Raw genomic sequence first — 20,709 nt, forward strand, 5'->3', positions numbered from 1 at the left:
AGGGGGAAGGAGTTGGCAGAGTGCCTTTGAGCTGCGAGTGAGAGCACTTAGAGCTTTCCCTTATTTGTGCAAGTCAGAGCTTGCCCTTTATTATTCAAGAGCTGATTTCCCTTCCCCTTAGACTGAAGGTTCCTTGAGGCCACAAACCGTGTCTCCTCCTTTCTCCTGACTTGCCAGAGTACTCCGAAGTGGAGGATGCAGTGGGCACTCAGCGAGGCTCTAGAGAGCTTGGCTGAAGAGCTGTGGCAGCACAGGAGGGTGAGAGTTGAAATACTTTTTTATTTTGTCCTTCTCTACATGTAGTCTTCTCTCCACTTTACCTGAGGCAGCCTCCCACCATGTGGCATCAAATTTCAAATTTGCTATTTAAAGTAATATTTTCTGATTCTGCAGTAAAACAAAAGGATCTCTTTGCAGGAGACAGAGGATGTTGCCAGCACTTTTTACTCCCCCCTCCCTTAACGTACCACAGGATGGTCCTCTGCAGATTAAAACATAGAGATTTTCCAAGTGCAGAGGCGATTTCTCTTGCCCTCCTGGGTCAGGTAGGGCACAAGACTTGGTATCTAAGAGGAAGATAATTTGTAAAGGAACCAACAATCCTGTTCTGGCATGGGGACATTGTGAGAAGACGGGGAGCAGGGAGTGAGGAAGGGGTGAGACTTTTCTTTTTTAATCTGGGTCTGAACACGGGAATTGGGTAGCGCATACATTCATGTGTGGGTATCACCAGCAGGGCTGTGGGATCCTCCCTGTCTGTGAGTTTGTTTCACAGACAGCCCTTGCAGTATCCTGTGGGTAGCACAGCCTGTTCATGCTGAGGAGGGCCTGGGTTTGGCTTTCCTGAACCTCCCCTTCATTCTCAAACAACTGGAAAATACTCAAGATTTCCTCACTGTGTCCTCAGAGCTGCATTTTGCAAACCTCGGCTGGAAAGTGAGGCATAAAGGAGTTGCTTTGTAGGCAAAGGAGCCATGTTGCCAAGGACAGCAGGGGCCAGACTCCCGCCCAGGCCTTGCCTGTGTCCACAGTGCCCAGCAATAGCCGAGGCTGGGCTAGCAGGGCATCCTAAGTTACAGTAGCCACAGACTTCATAGAAGCCCCGGCAGAACACCCAAAGCACATGCTCAGGCCTGGATGGTCTGCTGGGGCCAACACAACCTGCATCTCCAGGACCGCAGCCAGCTCTCTGCCTCTGTTTCCATGAGGTCTTGTGACCTACATCCTTCCTCCCATCCTCCCATATTCCAAGGTGTATATTAGGAAGAGCGTGGGAAAGGGGAGGCTGAGGCTCTGAAACACTGAGCATTTACCCAGATGGTCCACGCAGAGATACGATGCTCACAAAGACTGAATTACTAGGTCAGACAAACATCTTTGTTTCTCCTGCCATCAACTGGGTGAAAGCCTGTGAGGATGCCCTGACCAACTACAGAAGAATAGAAATGTGATTTATTTTTGTACATCTGAGCACTGTGAAAGTGAATATTGATCCTGCTACAGTGTGTGTTTTTTTTCATGTTTCTTAAAATTCTTTTAGAGGTGAACATTTCTTAGCATTCTCTGTAAACTCCAAAGGTAGACTCCAACTTTATAAAGATGTCAGCAGAAGGCTGATTTAGAAGAGCTGGGAGTGAGCAGAAGAGAATTAGCATGATGGTTTGACCACAGCAGCTAGCGAGCAGGGTTGCACAAATACATGTGCATATTCTCTTAGTAAGTCTCCGGCGCCTTCGAATGGTCAGCCCAAATGTTTCATTTTACCTTAAGTGCCATCTTGTCCCCAGGGAGGAGGATAAAAACCATTTAAATTTAGCTTCCTAATGAGGAATGGATTTTCCACTGCAAGTAAGGAGTTTTCCCAGAGACTAATTATATGTGTATTTAGTTTTGAAATGCAGCTTTAAAAAAAAGTTTTGAGACTTAGGACATAGATACAGAGGACCTAGCCAGGCCTTGTTATAGAGGAGGGCCATTAATAATAAGGGTATGACCCCTCTTGGTTCTCTATTCTGTTCCATGTATCTACCTATTTCTGTGCCAGTACCATGCTGTTTTGATCACTATAGATTTATAGTATAGCTGCAAGCCTGGTATGTGATACCTCCTGATTTGTTTTTATTTCTGAGTAATGTATTGGCTATTCGAGGTTCTTTTCTGATTCCATATAAAATGAAGTACTATTTTTTCAAGATCTTTAAAGTATGACAATGGTGTTTCAATAGGGATTACATTAAATCTGTAGATTGCTTTGGGTAGTATGGACATTTTAACAATGTTGATTCTTCCCAGCTTTTACAACAAAGATACACTTGCACCAGAATATCTATTGCAGCCCAATTCATAATTGCCAAGTCATGGAAGCAGTCCAAATGCCCCTTGACCCATGAATGGATCAAGAAATTGTGGGATATGTATACCATGGATATTATGCAGCCAAAAAAAAAACATGGAGACTTTACATCTTTATATTTACCTGGATGGATCTGGAACATATTTTTCTTGGTAAAGTATCTCAAGAACGGAAGAAAAAGTATCCAATGTAGTTGGCCCTACTCTGAAACCAATTTATAGCTTTCTTATGAAAGCTATAACTCAATTATAGCCCAAGAAGAAGGGGAAAGGGGAGAGGGAGGGGAGTAGAGGGGGGAGGATGTGGTGGAGGGAGGGTACTTGGTGGGGCCACACCTATGGTGCATCTTACAAGGGTACATGTGAAATTTACTAGGTGTAGAATATATGTGTCTAAATACAATAACTAAGAAAATGCCATGAAGGCTGTGTTAACTAGTTTGATGAAAATATTTCAGATTGTATATAAAACCAGCACACTGTACCCCACGATTGCATTCATGTACACAGCTATGATTTAATAAAAATAAAAAAAAAGAATGGAAGAAAAAGTATCCAATGTACTCAATACTATTATGAAACCAGTATATAATCATCTACACATTCATATGAATGATAAAATAAAACCATAGTCTAGAAAGAAAGAGGGAAGAGGAGGGAAAAGAAAGGGGAGGGAGGAGGTTAGGAGAAGGGAGGGTGTTTGGTGGGATCTCACCTAATGTGCATAAGGCAAGGGTACATTTCAAAACTATTAAGAGTAGAGTACAAACGTCTTAACACAACAAACAAGTGTGGCGAAGGTTATGTTAACCAGTTTGATGTAAGCATTCTAAATCATAAATCAGCACATTGTACCCCATAAATGCATTAATGTACACAGTTATGAGTTAATAAAGAAAAATAAGGGTATGGCCCTAAAACATAGAATAACCAGATTTTTCGTAGGTGATAATAAATTCAGTTTTCAGTCTAAGAAGTAAGTACTGTGCACACCAGCTCAAAGGTGAAGCTGTGGGGGGACTGTCACTGCTTTGGCATCAAATGCATGCTGGTTAAAAGGGGAGGAGGAGGCGGTTACCATTGATTATTTCTGTGCCGGGGACTTAGACATCTTTTCATGCACCGTCACCTTTGATCCTCTTAGTACATGTAGTCTCATGAAGTAGAGAATTATGTATTGGCTATATTTATAAGAATACTGAGGCTGCAAGAGGTAAATTGACCTGCCCAATGGGTATGAAGGTTGGACTAGATCTGACTTAAGGCCCATGCTCTGAGCTACACTACAGTGCTGCCTCCAGGGGGAGGTGAGAAAATCTTCCAGAGGGATCCAACAGTTGCACTTTATACTTCTTTGTAGAACAGATCTCATTGATATATATTTAAATGTTAAATGTCTTCCCTCTTGGGTGGTGAGCAGCCTGATCTCTGGGGCTAGGTCTGTTGTATATTAAACCAAACACACAATCCAGTGCTGGACCCATAATACAGGCAGTCCCTAGGTTATAAACAAGACAGGCTCTGTAGGTTGGATTTGTATGGAAGTTGGAACAGGTATATGGGTCCCTATCACCTGCAATAACCTCCATTTGTAAGTGCAAGTCACATGCCAGTCCGATGTTTGTAACTCGGGGACTGTCTGTATATGCTCAAGTCTTTCACTGCCTGATTATGAGTAATCATGCTGTTAGAACTCAGAAAGTACACTCAAGAAAATTTTGAGGACTGTTCTTTGCAGATATACAAGTTTACTGACATCTTTGATTCATGTAGAAAATTCGTTTTCCCCCCCATAAGTTAAAGATGTCTTGTCAGACTCTGATATTTACACTAACTACACCTCCTACATGGTTCATAAAGAGGCAAAAATTTCAAAGAACAGATAGGGCTGGAGTGGTCATCACTAGAGTTTTCTAGTTTTTTCACCCTTTTTCTCTTTCTTTTTTTCCTCTTAAAGACCAGGATAGGATTTGGTCCCTAATGGTTGTGTGTGGGCTTTGTGAAACTGGGAGAATCAGGAGAGTAGAAGCTATGGTTTAGATTTCTGGGTCAGACTTAAACGGCCACAGCTGAGATTCAGGAATGGCCTGGAGGCTGATTAAGCGGAAGCCATATAATAGCTGCTAACAAGAAAGGGACAGGGTCTTGGGCAACAGAACGAATTGAATGAGAAGTAAGAATGGCCGTTCAGGAGGCTGAACCTGACTACCCAGTTGCCATTGTGCCTTGTGTCCATCTGGGAATTGGCCTCGATTCTTCTCTACCAGGTGACTGCTAAGCTGAAAATGCAAAGGTGAAGCGTGCAGGGAGGCCCGGGAAGCAGCGCGTGCATCTTTACCGGGTGATTATTTCTGCCTCAGTCATTTTCAGCTGGGAACCACGTGGTGGCAATGTTGCATCATTCCTGGCAAGACCTCCACCCACAGCCTGACTGCAGGTAAATTCAATTGCTAAGCAATAAATTGGGAGAAGCAGGATTGTGTTGGTTTAACCAGCGAACATTATACTTGTATTTGGTATCACTGATTGTGTTTTCTGTGATAAGATACAGCATATTTCATGAAAAGTCATCCATTTTCACCCCTTGTTAGAACACTCAGGTAATTCAAGCCAGGAACACACACAGACACAGTCTGAATTTTAGTCTTAATACGCCTGGTTTTCCCCAACCTCAGACCAATTAGTTTTATTCCATCCAGCCAATACCTGCTTGAGATGAACACTTAGTGTCATCGAATGAAGCGTTCACCAAGAAAAAAGGAAACTCTAAAAAACCCACAGTCCAGCATCATACCGCTAAGCTCAGCTCTAAAATAAAGCCCTACGACCTACCCGAGCGGATTCCATTACAAGAACCATTTTCTCATATGAGCTTCTACATTACAAAACATTCTGTTCAGAGTCGTGAAATGCTCCCACCAAATGGTCCTTACTGTTGGGATTATTTGTCCCTTTTGTCAGGAGTCAACCTCTGAGGACGTGTTCTAGCTTGGGTTCTTTCGGCAGACTTTTTTTTTTTTTTGAGACAGAACCTCAAGCTGGCCCCCTGGGTAGAGTGCTGTGGCATCACAGCTCACAGCAACCTCCAACTCATGGGCTCAAGCGAGTCTCCTGCCTCAGCCTCCCAAGTAGCTGGGACCACAGGCGCCTGTCACAACGCCCAGCTATTTTTTGGTTGTAGCTGTCATTGTTGTTTGACGGCCCGGCTGGATTCGAACCCACCACCTTAGGTGTATGTGGCTGGCACCTTAGCCACTTGAGTCACAGGGGCCGAGCCTTTTTTTTTTTTTTTTTGCAGTTTTTGGCTGGGGCTGGGCTTGAACCCACCACCTCCAGCATATGGGGCTAGCACCCTACTCCTCTGAGCCACAGGTGCCACCCCCTTTCAGCAGACTTTTGAGACCTCTGGTTTCTAATTGTGTCTGAGGAAGAAACTAAAATGAAATCTGGTGGTGCATTTGAATGCCACAGGGGACCCCTTCTATGCCTTTGTCTGCCGTGGTGGTGTGTGTGAGTGACTCTGTTTGGCACCATGTCCTTTCACCAGACCTTCAGAATCAAGCGATTTCTGGTCAAGAAACAAAAGCAAGCTCATCCCATTCTCCAGGGGAATGAATGAAAACTGGTAATAAAATCAGTAATGACTCAAAGGGGAGACATTGGAGAAGAACCAAACTGGGTCGGTGAGGAACTGCCTATGGGATGGCTGACGTATTTATGTTGTATCAGGGTCACTGTCATCTTACCATATCAAGCTGAAAATGTCACGACTCTCTGGCCAGTCAGACGTGTTTCATTGGACAAATGATTTTTCTCTTTGTTTGTATGCTCTGCACTACTGGTTCAGTAGTAAATAGATGAGACCTTTCATTTGAAAAATAGCCACTAGGTTGGGCGCCTTTTCAGGTATGATGGCTTGGATCAGATACTAGATGTTTTTATTTTTTTTTAATTTTGTTAAATTTCTTTATATTAAATCAAATTAATATGCGGGTGCAGTTTTTAGGTTACATTGTTCTCACTTCAGGGTCATCTTCCATTTGTAGAAGAGCCCCTCGCCTGGGGGGCGTGTTATACACCCTCACGATGTGCACGTTAGGTGAGATCCTGCCTCATGCCCTCCCTCCTTCTGCCGAACATCCTCCCCCTCTCCCTGCCCTCTACCCCTCAACTGCACTATATTAGTGTTTTATTGTTCTTATCAGCATGTAATTTTTTATATACTGATTTCACATTAGTACGGAGCACATTGGGTATTCATCTTTCCATTCTTGCGACACTTTAAAGAAGAATGTATTTCAACTTCCATCCAGGTGAATGTAAAAGATATAATGTCTTGGGCTAGCTCAAAGGAGTAGGGCACCAGCCCTAAATGCCAGAGGTGGCAGGTTCAAATCCAGCCCCGGCCAAAAAACTGCAGAAAAAAAAAAAAAAAAGGATGTAATGTCTCCATCTTTTTTAATGGCTGAATAATATTCCATGGCATATACAGTATATATATACCACCGTTTGTTGATCCATTCATAGGTTGATGGGCACTTAGGTTGGTTCCATGAGTTGGCAATTATGAATTGAGCCAATAAACATTCTAGTGCAAATGTCTTTGTGGTAAAATGATGTTTTTTCTTCTAGGTAGATACCTAGTAATGGGTATCCAGAGTCAAATGGAAGGTCTACTTTTAGAACTTTGAGGATTCTCCATGCTTCTCTCCAAAAAGGCTATATAAGTTTGCAATCCCACCAGCAGTGTAGAAGTGTTCCCTTCTCTTCACATCCATACCGGCATCCGGTGTTTTGGGATTTTGTCATGTGGACTAATCTTGCTGGGGTTAGGTGATATCTTAGAGTGGTTTTGATTTGCATTTCTCTGATGATTAAAGATAATGAGCATTTTTTCATGTGTTTCTTGGCCATTCATCTATTATCCTCATTGCCCACTTATAGAGAGGGTTGTTTGCACTTTTCTTATTGTTTAATTTGAATTCTCTGTAGATTCTAGTTATTAGGCCTTTGTCAGATTCATAACATGTAAAAACTTTTAGGGTGAACAAACACAGTGCACCGATGTCAAAATCTAATAACAGACTGGAGTTCTTAACCTGATAAAGTCTCACCAACCAGCCTCCTGCAGTAGTGGCGCCAGGCAGGTGGGGGAAGTTAGAACTAACTCATGAGCATAGCAGCCATCAACTCAGCCCTTATGGCTTACTAATGTTCTACATCAGTTCTGACTAATGTTCATCTAAACCAGTGGTTCTCAACCTTCCTAATATTGCAACCCTTTAATACAGTTCCTCGTGTTGTGGTGACCCCCAACCATAAAATTATTTTTGTTGCTACTTCATAACTGTAATTTTGCTACTGTTATGAATCATAATGTAAATATCTGATATGTAGAATGTATTTAGGCAACCCCTGTGAAAAGATCGTTCAACCCCCAAAGGGGTCGTGACCCACTGGTTGAGAACTGCTGATCTAAACCTATTTTATTCTTTGATATTTTAAATAATATTCATTTAAAAAATAAAAACATAGAAGATGAAAAACATATTAATAAAAATAAATGGATTTGTTCTGTAAGATTTGGATTTAGTCAAAAGGCTGCACTTACAGACCTAGAAGGCCACATAAGGCCTTAAGGCCTCAGGTTCCCCACCTGTTATCTGCTTAATGTCAAAATACCTCTCTATAAAATGAAAAATTAATGGGTCACAGAACTGTAGATTTGAAGATGTTAAAGGCCTTATTCTGTTCCTACCAGTAACTAGTTGTACAACCTTGGATTAATCATTTCTCTGCACTGAGCTTCAGTTTCCCCATCTATAAAATGAAGGGTATATAGGAGATTAGGCTTCTTATAAAGGAGTTTGTAGATAGAATTCATGAATCACCCCCAAATCCAAATCTCGTGATTCTGCAATTTTATCAAAGACCCATAGCTTTTATCAGATTCCTTTTCCTGCCTCCCTCCCTCCCTTCCTTCCTGCCTCCCTCCCTCCCTTCCTTCCTTCCTTTTTCTTTTTCTTTTCTTTTTCTTTTCTTTTTTTTCTTGAGACTGGGTCTCCCTCTGTTTCTTTGGCTAGAATGTAGTGACATTATAATTCACTGCAATCTCAAACTCCTGGGTTCAAATGCTGCCTTGCCTCAGCCTTCCCAAGTGCTGTGATCACAGCCACCATACCTGGCTGCTTTTTATCAGATTTTGAAAGGGGCCTGTTGCACTAAAAAGTTCCGCCTCAGGTGTTATTGAAGATCATATTCAAGTCCAGGCTTGTGTCTCTGCCAGTGATGCAACAATTCAACCATTCAAATAACAATTTCAACTGGATTTTCACTGAACAAGTAAAATAGATTGCCTCCTAGCTCAGTGGTTCTCAACCTTCCTAATGCCGCCGCCCTTTAATACAGTTCCTGTGGGTCGCGACCCACAGGTTGAGAACCGCTGTGACCTAGCACATTTAGCTTTATATGGATATTGCTTATGAATAATACCATTAAAAGAAATCAAACTTGGAGAAAGATCAATGGCCAGGGAAAGGATGCAGCCACAGGATGGCTTACTGGGAACATACAGGAGCAGATCCACTGGCTACACACACTGGGTTTTATCAGTGTACATGGAATTGATCGCATTGCAGGTGATGGATACTCACTCAATTCCCATGAGATTGATGGATAAACTGAAATGCCAATGTGACTATTTACAATGAGAGAGAATCCTTGCCTGCATCTGGATGGCCCCCTTTCCAGGCCTTGAGCTGCATTATTAATCAGAAGATTTTTGAGGAAGGATTTAGAGCAAAAGGATGCAGATAGTTTTGATGGGTATTTCCTCTGGGTCAGGGGGAAGTCCCCGTCTGTCAGCATCATTGATTATGTTTCAGTAAAGAATCTGATAGACTTTTTCTTTCCTGCTATTCAGTGTCGATTTATTGAGTTTGTCAGTGGGCATCCTTATTTCCAAGTTCTTTGGGGGACGTGATTCACCTTGCCCTCGGATACTGCCTTAAAAAAGCAAACTATTTTTGTTAGCAAAATATACTTAACCATCATTGCATGTCAACTCAGTTATATAGATGAGACATAAAGCATGTGTTTCTACTCAAGAAATCCTTTAGATTGTTAACCCACGTTAGAGGCAACTGGAGTGTCTAATCTCATAGAACACAGTATCATCAGGATTCTTGAATTTCTTTTTTTTTTTTTTTATTTTATTATTATTTTTTTTTGATTCTTGAATTTCTTTTGACAATTTCAATGAAACCGAGGTTTTTGTTCAAATACATTTTTTATCAAGTTGTTCTGTCTACCAGAGCCTGTAGATACAACAAGTCTTTTATCTAGTTCCTGGGGGCTCTTCTATTTCCCATGAAAGGAGACTGATCACTTGTTTCTCTGCTAACTTGTCAGGCAAACCAATTGCTTACCAGGTTGGGGGTGATAATACTTGCCCTGTGCATCTGATGTAGGCATATTGAAATGATTAGGACATTCCTGCAGAAACATGCCTACCTGAGCAGGCATTTTCTAAATTAAATCTGTGGTTGTCATAGCATTCTAAATGTTGAGAGAGAGAGAGAGAACATATACGGGGAGTGTACCCCTTGGCAAGCAAGCATGATGTATAATAGCATGCATTTATACAAAGTATTTGAGACATCTTCACTGTTAGAGATGACTCCTCACCAGCTCTCACCTGGAAAACCTATATTATGATTTGATTTATACAAAAAATGATTTACCTTGAGCTTGTCAGAAGCGTGCACACTGTATAAAGTGAAACACTGATTTGGAATTTATGCTGCCTCATTCTCAGGCTGCTAGTGATGCAGAGGCAGGCAATTTCAGCCATCCAATCCTATCAAATAGGATGCCAGGTATATCAGACACCTCACCCTCCTATTCCCATGTGCTTGCCACAGTGGTATCAAAGTCAGGCAGAAAGTACAGATTTAAAACAGGCGAGGCTTGCTTTCTCGGACCCTCACTCCTCTTTTCCCTTGTTAATGGTGGATGGGCCTGACTGCCAAAGTCAGTGACTCTACTATGTTTTTCTAACTCCCTGCAAATAAACACCACTGCCCCAGAAAAATGGCTGAATTTCCTCATTCTAAGGCTACTTGATTGACCATGGTTTGCTATATCATCTGTTCTATCTTTGATCTGCATTTTAACAGAAAAAAGTCAAAGGCTCAAAGACATACGTTTATTGTTCTAGACCTTCAGATTGTAGTGGACGGTAGGTCAAATTTTGACTGAGAAGTATGGGAAGGGAGAGGATGTGGTTCTTCTATCCCATTAAATAAGACTTTGTTTTCCATTTCTACTCTTGACCTCTCTGCATTTGTTTTTAACTGTGCAAGTGATATAAATAACAGAATGGTTACTGCCACTCCTTTGAGATCAAGCACATATTAACCTGTGAGGCTGTTTTATAGTAATTAAGAGATACAACCTCTGTGAGGTTGGTGTGTGTATGGGAGGCTTCCGTTGTTGTTTAGCAGGGGAGTGAAGCTGAGGAGTTGAATCAACCACTAAAGTTGTTAGGTTCAACTTTACACCAGCATCGTGTTTGTTATCCTCTATGGAAGGAGGGAAGGAAGGAAAAAAGGAAGAAATACTTCCATCCATTGACACGTAGCAAATGTGCTATCTCAGTTTTTCTGAAGGTTGGAGAAGATGTGTTCTTAGATTTCTAGGTCCCTTTGCTGCAAGCTGGGCTTGTGCTGGGGCATGGGCTCACCTAGGGAGTGAGGGATGCTGATGAGGTGGTGAAGGTCAGAATTTCATGCATGGGTAGAGCCAGTTGGCTTTGTCCCCAGGCAGAGCCTGTTCAATGCCCTCTCTCCACCATGCTGGTATCATTTGGTCCCAGCTAATAAGGATGGGGGGAATGTGGACATAGCCGTATAATCCATCCCAGGGTTGGGAAACATATCCCAAGGAATGGGTTGTTGATAGGGTAATAGTGGTGTCACCTTTGTATATAAAGAATAGCACCTTTCTTCTCTGTCCCTCACTCACTCATCGGATATTTTTATTATAGCTCCTACTCTATTCTGGGCACTGGGCATTCTCACAGCAATAAGAAATGGCTCCTGCCCTTGAAGAAATTACAAAAGAGTGAGGGACAGACTAGCAAACAAATATTCAGAGTACTTTCTCATATATATTGTATTAAGTGAATAGAGAAGAGGGTATAATTGATTATTTTAGGAGGGAAGCCCAGAAGGCTTTTAGAGATGTGTCTTGAATTGGATCTGGAAAAATGGGAAGAAGTTAGCCAAGGGCGAGGTGGAAGACTTGATTTTCCAGCTAGATAGAATGACCCAGTTCATAGAAACCCTGGAGCAGGAGGGAATGGCCTGTGTTTTTCTGTGGCTACAGTGCAGGGTGGAAGGGTAGGGTAGGGGGAATAGGAGATGAAACTGAAAAAGTCACAGGGGCCAAAAGGGAGCTTCTGCGCTACGCGATGACCTTTGGATCACACCTGTTAGGCAATAGGCATCCTTCAGATATTTTTTATCTGGAAGAGGGTGTAGTTTGTAATCAAATTACATTTTTAGAAAGAGCATTACGCCAGCACTATGGACAGTGGATTGGAGGAAGCATGGGTGGTGTGACGGAATAGGGAGGCAGATGTCATGATCCAGGTAAGAGATGAAGGGGTCCAAACTCAAGACAGCTGCGGTGAATATGGAAGGCAGGGGGCAGCTTTAGGTGAGATTCAATTGGCACGGCCCATTGTACAGATGGTTTTAGACAGGTCAGAGTATTGTGGCAGAAAAAGTAGAAAAAAAATCTCTCATAAAAGAAAACAGAGGACATTGGGGGTGTTTTTCTTAAAGCAAGAGGAATTTATGCAAATAAAGGGTTTCTGTGAAGTGTTCTAGATTGTTTTGTCACCTCTGAAACTTCTGGAACACTTAGTGTGCAGCCATGCAACTTGGCATGGGATTACAATTTCCACTGTCTTGAACAGTGGGAATACAAAGAAAAATAGGACAGAGTCCTCGATCTCAAGGAGCTCACAATCTACTGGGGAAGACAGGTAAATAAGTAAGTACAAATGCGTGTGACATGCTGTCACTCAGGTACTGTGTAAGAGTAAAGAGACAGAGGGTGGCATAGCATGGCAGGATGTGTTTAGAACATCGCATGAAGGCTCTGGTGTGGGAGGGTGGTGTGATTAGATCTGGGTTTTAGGAAGATCTGGGTGGATCGGAAAGTGAGGCCAGTCTAGATCTGGAAACCCCATGGAGAGGAAAATTCCCAGTTGAAAAAGCAGCTGAATTTCAGCTTCCTGTCTGATCCTATGGCATCGTGGAAAGGACCAGAACTTCTGAGTTCTCAAAGTCATGCTAAGTCCTAGCGTTGCCTTGGGGACCAAAGGCTTATGTAATATTGGCTTTCCCTTTGTTCATTTAGGGATCCCATGAGTTCTGTCTTCTTTGCCCTCCTGCTGATAATGACAGCATGCTAAGCAATAAGGCGTGGGCACTGATTCCTCTGTGAGAAGACAGAGTGGTGATGGGGGTGAAGGAAGCGTGGAAGACAGGATCCAGGCAGTGCTGCCACCTTGGGAATGAATTCTGAGTGGGTGCTGATGGGGGAAGATTGCATGAGGCTTCCAAATGCTTGGGTGATGGAAGGATATGATAAAAGGAGGCAGAATGATGCTGAATGGTGAGGAACTTCCCTACATTTTGCCCTTGTCCAACCGTGGATAGCTTCAGGTTAGATGTTTACATTGTAATTATCATAATAATAATAGTAATAAATTATATAGCTCTAACCACCTTAGGCATATGAGCTCAATTAAACATCCTTCCAACTCTATGAGGAGTTGAAGGTCAGGGAGGCTGATAACATGCTGAAGGTAGAAACAGTAAATGGTAGAGCTGGGCGTTTAGCCTCACATGCTAATCACCCTCCCCCAGCTGTCTCCCAGACTCTACTGGGAAAGGAAGACATGAGCTCATACATCCCCAGATTATGTCTGCGGTCAGTCGCTCCCATGCTAGTGAGAAGGGGAGATGAGGATGTGGTGTGGACGTCCTTGTGTCTGTGAATTGGAGAGGATGGAGACCATGAGGAACAGAAGGATTCCAGGGTGCCTCACACGCTGGCCAGACCTTGGGGGGATGAACTGATTGCATGTGAGGGAATCCTGCCTTATTACATCCAAAAGTGACGTTAGTGAACTCGCTTCTTTCCTCATCACCCCCCTCCTGGAGATGCCAGGCAGCTGAAGCCACGATGACAAAGGAGAGGATGAGAAGCAACTGAGACCTCACCAAGTCACGGACCTGGAAGATGAAAAGGTGAGTCTTGTTTGAAATCACATCTCCTGGGCCCACTTCAATGCCTGAGCTTTCAGGCAGAATTGCGTGGTGCACACACTTTTCTTTATTTTTAAAAGGTAAAACATTGATTGTTCTGGAGACAAGAAACTCACCTTAGCTGTGAACTAATGCCTCAGTCGAATGTAGGGATCAGTGTCTCTGTGGCTTTCTAACCCCTGGGCAATGTTTTATAGCAATTACCTGTACACCCAGTTGCTATAGTTACCTATTGTCTATGCTTCAAGATGAGAAATACTAAGCGAGGCTGGTTAGTGGAAGAAACAGGGGCGCTGAGGGCTGACACAAAAAAGAAACCCCCAAATCTTTATCCAAACAGTGATAAGTTTTAGAGCATCTAGACTATTCACAGGCTGCGAATCCTGTCCCTCCATCCCCTTTTTTGATGTAAATTATCCCAGTTCACAAGGGTGTCCCCCAAACCGACGTGTTTCAAATAGGTGACCACATTGCCATGGTTATAACTGATTGGACCAGGGTGAATACCTGCCCCAGGCTGGGACAATCAGATTCTGTCCCCTGGATATTGGGACTGAAGTTGTCTTCCACTGGATAAATAGTAGGACGTGTCCTGCATAGACTGGGAAGGCTGGGGGCTGTTTTCTATCCATGGAGTGAGGAAAAGAAAAAGCTCCTCTCTGGAGGGACAGGAAGCTTATTCGCAGAGGAAAGTACTGTGGGGGAGGAAGTGGAGCTGACAAGTTTTTCAGGTCCTGGGTTTTGTCCCTTCCTGAGGCAACAGTTCATACAGGCCTTAAAGCCTTTTCTTATTTATTTATTTTTGTTCTCATGGCACAAATTAGTTTCTGTTGCTTCTCTCTGATTCTCTGCTCCAGTAGATCTTCAAGGCTGCTGATGTGGCTTGAATTATATCCTCCCAAAATGTATTAATGTATGCTAAAGTCCTAACTCCCAGTACCTTAGAATGTTACTGTCTTTGAAGATAGGTAATTAGAGTGAGCTCATTAGGGTGGCGGCTCTAATGCAAGGTGAGTGGTGAGTTGATGAGAAGGGAGATTAGGACACAGACACACACGGAGCGAAGACCTTGTGTGGACATGGGGGTGGGGATGGGAATGGGAATGTCCATCTACAAGGCAAGGAGAGAAGCCTCAGAAGAAACCAACCCTGCCCATGCCTTGACCTCAGAGTTCTAGCCTCCAGAATTATGAGAAAGGAAGCTTCTTTTGTTTAATCACCTGGTCTGTGGTCTTTTGTTAGGATAGCCTGAGAAAATCAATATAGCTGGTATGCAAGCCAGGAGGCTGTTATTCCTCCTCCCTCTGCCTCCACTGAAGGAAATTCAATAATGGAAGAACTGTGGGTTCTTTTCCTAATGGCGATCCATAAAGACAACAGCAAAAAGATCTTTTACTGTGTCTAAAGAGCTGATATCCAGCATTCAAAGCTCCGGAAGGAGAACAGCTCTAAAGGAATCCATCCTCCTAATGTTCTTGTTTGGCTTAAATTAAAAGCACTCAGCTTCATATCTTCCCAAGGAAAGGTGCCTGCTATAGCTTGAATTTTACATGGGAAAATGAGGGTATTTTTACTAATTGGAAGAAATGGGAACTCTTTCTTCAATTCGTTTAAACTCAAGTAAAAACAAAGGGAGTCACTTTGCAGGAGGTCTAGGAGCTTACAGAGTCTTCCCGCTGCACTTGAATTCTGAGGTCAGTGTGTGAACAGGCACTTCCATCAATTATCATCACTTTAGAGAATTATGTAAAGCAAAGTGCCCAGGTCTTTTAATCAGGATGAGGTATTTAGGGAAATGCTGTTGAGATTTCAGAAAAAGATGAGAGGAGAAGGGAAGGCCAAGAGTGAATAGAAAAAGACAAAAAAAGAGGTTGTTTTAACTGAACTATAGTAGCATTTAAAAAGTGGCCGAGCAGACACAAAGTGTAGAGGAAATAGGAATAGTTTATAGACGCTTTGCCGGCAGCCACTGGAAGGGTTCTGTTATTTGTTTGTTTGCCCCAAGGAAGTTTCTTTTCTGAAAGAAGGGAAGGAGAACTTTACTGAGGACATTTTGGGATGTTCTTAGGGTCTTGCAAAGACGTTGCCTTGGTTACCCTATGACCATGGCAGGCGAATTTCAACTCAGATGCAGCTCTGAATACCTGGAATATTATCTCCTTGGAGGATCGTGTTAACATGGATTCTAAGAGTGCATTCTGGTTTGGTAGGCAGGTGTATCAATTAAGGATGATGAGTGAATGAATGTATGAATGTTACACACATGTCACTCATGAGACCATACATCACAAATTGATGACCCTTAGTATAAGTGGGGTTTGTGAGAGGCTTTGTTTGGCCCAGGTGGTTTTCTTAAACATACAAACAAAAAACAACCCCAATAAAAACCAGAAAACCTCTAAGCTAAACTACTATAAGTAGAGAGATTTCATATTTTTAAAAATCGCTCGCATTTTTAGCTTCTTTGTAAATTCCAGCGATACTGGGTATTCCTGAAAGACAACAGGATGATGCTGGATAGCGTCTCTGTTCAGGCCTGGCCTCTGTGGACATTGGGTGTGTGACCCCAGGCCCTGGGCTAGTTATGTCTCCTCTGGGCTCTGGGATCATGTGACTGGAGGTTGAGGAAGTGGCCAGTAGACGGTCCCAAAAGTCAGGAAGTGCTGAAGTTTTAAGACGATCCCAACTGAAGAGGCAGGAAAAAGGACCAGCCGGTGTGGCAGAAGCAGGTGACTTTTAGCAGGAGGTGTGAAAACAAGACCATGGACAGACTTTGTTCCCTAAATCTGAGGTGTCTGCAGTTTTTCTGGAGGGGTTGGGTGGCCTATAGTTTTGCGGAGAAAAAGCTGTGACATATAAAAGCTAAATCCTGTAAGGTTTTTAATTTTCTCTATGCTACTTCCAACCCACCTTTAATGGATTGAAAAGTGAGACATCCCATGGAACTACCACTCTACCTTTTTTTTAAGAAAATGGATCCAGCAGTCTAGACTAAACAGTTGTTTGAACTCAGGAGCCACATACCCAACTGTCTACTTGCCATCCTCACTGTTTTGTCATAAACTTTAAATGTAGATGTCCAAAATGAAACTCACTCCTCCCTCCCACTCCCACCAGCCCTGATACTTTCTGGTGTCTCCATCTCAGGGAAAAGCTCCCTTCTCCATTCAGCTGCGAAGACGGGAACCCCTCACTCATTACCTGCCTACTCCTCACCCATTAGCCAATCATTATGAAGCCCTGTCCATTTTGCCCGAAATATCTGTGGAATCTGCCCACTCTTCTCTGGTGTTCCCTTTCTCTCATTATATCCAGTTCCATCAGCTTTTGCCAGGACAGTGGCAAAGGGCTCCTAACTGGTCCTTCACATCTCTTTGGCCTTGTAGCTACGGCATCTTTATAAAAAGCCCAAACCGGTCATGTCTTCTCACTGCCTCAAATAACTCAATAGCTTTCTATTGCTGTCAAGATTCAAGCTCCACTTTCCCTTCCTCACACTTGCATCCTCACAAAGGCTTGGCCTTTGCTCTTTATGTACCTTGCAAAGCTTGTCACCCTCCCTTCTCCCTCAGCAAGCCCGTCTTCATGGGAAAGCAAGTCATCCAGTTCCTGGCCCAAAGCACGACGAAGATGTTCCTGTAAGGGATAAAGAATCGAGACAAATTCTGCTTTTCTTTGGATGACACTTGATTTTTAATTTCTTCTTTCAGTACTTGCTGCAATTGTCACAGTCAATTCCAATTTTTCCTGCTGCTTAAATGTCAGCAGCCCATTCTTTCTTAGGACTGATAGAAGTAGTTGTTTCACATCCTGGAACTGAATCGTGATAAGTGGTCCACAGCCTATCTGAGGGTCAGTCTTCCAGTTCTTCCAGAAGCAAATTTTAGGAACATCTGACATAGGGATCTCCTTGTGCAGGTCTTCCTGCCTTCAGAGGACTGGACTCCTTTGAGTTTACTTTTTCAACTATCTTAGGAGTCAGGTCCATTACTCTGAGTAACCATTCTGCACCAGCTAATAGAAGTGAATGATAGTCTCTGGAGGTGTGCCGTCCAAGAGAGTAGGGGCTAGCTCTGTGTAGCTATTTGAATTTGTTAAAATGAAATGAAACATTTAGTTTCTCAGAATAGATATATTTCAAAAGTCAGCAAGGACAAGTGGCTAGTCATTTAACAGGTTGGACAGTGACGACACAGAATACAATCACAGAAAATTCTACTAGATGGCTTCCCACTGTCAGGGTTCTTTGCTTGGCACATACGTAGAATGTGCCCAGAGTAACACATGCTCCTTCATTTAAAGATAATCAATCTCCTCCAATGTTAGGTGACAGCAACCGTTATTTGCTTTTAGTAAAACCATGGGGAAGGTGAATCCATGTAGTCTGGATGGAAAGAAATAGGTCAAATGGTAATAATATACAGAAGGCAGTGGAGTTTTTAGAGGGAGGCTCCTCTGGAGGGCTGTGGAGTGAGCCAGGCTGGGTTCGGGGGGCTTCCTCCTTTGCCATGCTGTCTCTCACTTGGACACACACAGGATTATCATGTGATTTATGTACACAGGAAAAAAACCCAGTCTACGGCCCTTTTCACTTTTCGATAGGACGAGGACAAGTATTAAGGTGGAAAATGAGCTGTCCTCACACTGAGAGTGGGATGACTAGATGCAAGTGATGCTTGATGTGGCACCTTCCAAAAAATCTCTGCCTTCTGCCATAACAGTGGTGCCCATTTTCCAAAGCATCTTTTCTCCGGTGCCCTCATAGCTGCACACTCGTTTTGTTGCCACTTGTTTTTCCCTTTGTTAGAAAAGCAGACAGTTTTATTCTGGTGCCTGATGATTGCATTATAGTTCAGTGACATGCTTTTCCTTGTTCTCCTACATAATAACAATGAGAATAATACTGGCCAGCGTTGACTAAGGATTTGCTATGTTTCCACCTTTGTGCTGAGGGTTGCAGATGTGCGATATCATTAACACTTACGACAATCTCTGGGGTAGCTTACATTGTGGTTAAGAGTCCCCATCCGGCCCTACCACTTATGAGCTATGCCTCTGTCTCCTAATGAAATGCAGTTCATGGTATTTATTTCAGTTCTTATTAGGATTAAAGGAATTACATGGAAGCCACCTAGAATGGTATTTTCATATAAGAAACACTGAATAATTATTCTTACAACAATAACTATTATTGTTATTCTTATTTTCACTCATCAGAAACATTAAGGAAGACTTAAGGAGGCTAAGTGATATTCTCGAGGTCAAATTTTTAGCTGTGGAGGAACTAGGACAGGGATTCTAGCCATTCTGATGCCAAAGTCATATCCTTAACTCCAGCTGACTCCTTGCTAACACATGACTACATGTGGTATGTCAATATGTTAACAAGTAAGGTGATGTATATGGCAGCGGTTTAGAAATCATACAGTCAAGGTAAGATTATCACAGTCCAAAAAGATTATCTCAATAACTAAGAAAATGACATGAAGGCTACATTAACCAATTTGATGAGAGTATTTCAAAATGCATATGAAAACACCACACATGATTGCATTAATGTACACAGCTATAATTTAATTAAAAAAAAGATTATCATAATCATTACCATCCACAAAAAGGACTATATGTTAACTTCATTTGTTCAGATCTATAACACTAGCAGTTTTTTCTCCCTTCAAAGAAGTAACTTCACTTTCTTTAGCTCCTTAAAAATGAGTGTTTTCATACCTGTGACTCTCAGCAGAGGTGCTGGAAGGTTTCCAAATTATACTAAACTAACACATTCGGGGATTAGTCCTGAAAAGCAGGCATCTAGCCTTTATGAAAGAGAAGATACCAGTTCATATTTCAGACACCAAACCACCCTATATAGGGGCTGGCGATTATTCTCAACCGAGATCAGTTGACACTGATGTATCAGAAATGGAATTGGGTAACAGCTGTAGAAAAATAATTTAGATATGGTTGCTACTCCTAAGGGGCATAGAGTTTAGTGGAGGCAGACAATATATAAGCAATGTTTTCTAAGTTGTCTGGGGAATTTGTGTTCATAGAAGAAATGACACTTAATCTAGGTCTTGACGGATGAGTAGACTTTTCTGAGGAGAGTAAACACCTTCTAAGTGGAAGGAGAGAGAACAAAGCACGAGAACCTAAGGGAATATTTCTGGATTAAATGATCAGCTATTTTGGAATGGCTAGAGATTAAACATACAGGGATAAATTTTTGGAGATGAATTTGGACAGGTAGAGCATGTGGAGAATCATGCTAAGAAGTCTGGACCCCATTCCAGACACTAGAGAATTATTGAAGGTATTAGATAAGAGGGTGACTGTTTAGAAAGGTAACTTGGTACTTGTATGAAAGGTTGATATGGAGGAGGGGTGAGCCTGGAGTTAGATGGTTAATGGAAGATTCCAGATAGTCCAAGTCAAAGTGACAAGGGTCTGAATGTTGAGGGAGAGGATGGATTCAAGAGACATTTTGGAGAAAAATTTGTGAGGACTTGGTAACCCAAAATAAAGAGAAGGAAGACAGAGAGCTCCAATCCCATTACTTAGTGCTTTATACTATATTAAGTATACTTTATACTATACTAAGCAGTAGAGAGACAAGACCCTCAAGGAATGGCTTTTGTCTTTACGTAGCTGGAAAGAGAGAAAACTATAATGATAAATACAGTGTAATATCATGAATGCAATGTCAGATAATGCATATGGAATTAATACATAAGGGACTGCCAGGAACGATCCCCAGTTTTCTAGCTCCAGGGACTGGGTGAATGTTTGTATCTTTGAAAAAGAGAAAAAATGGAAGAGGAGTAGGTTCAAGTTTCCTAGCTCTAGGGATTGGGTGGGTGTTGGGGTCTTTGAATAAGAAAGAACAAATGGAAGAGGGATAGATTTCTTTTTTTGTTTTGAGATAGAGCCTCAAGCTGTCCCCCTGGGTAGAGTGCTGTGGCATCACAGTTCACAGCAACCTCTAACTCCTGGGCTCAAGTGAGTCTCCTGCCTC

Source organism: Otolemur garnettii, unplaced genomic scaffold (assembly GCF_000181295.1).
Source record: "Otolemur garnettii isolate 467f Iridium unplaced genomic scaffold, OtoGar3 scaffold00001, whole genome shotgun sequence".
NCBI lineage: Eukaryota > Metazoa > Chordata > Mammalia > Primates > Galagidae > Otolemur > Otolemur garnettii.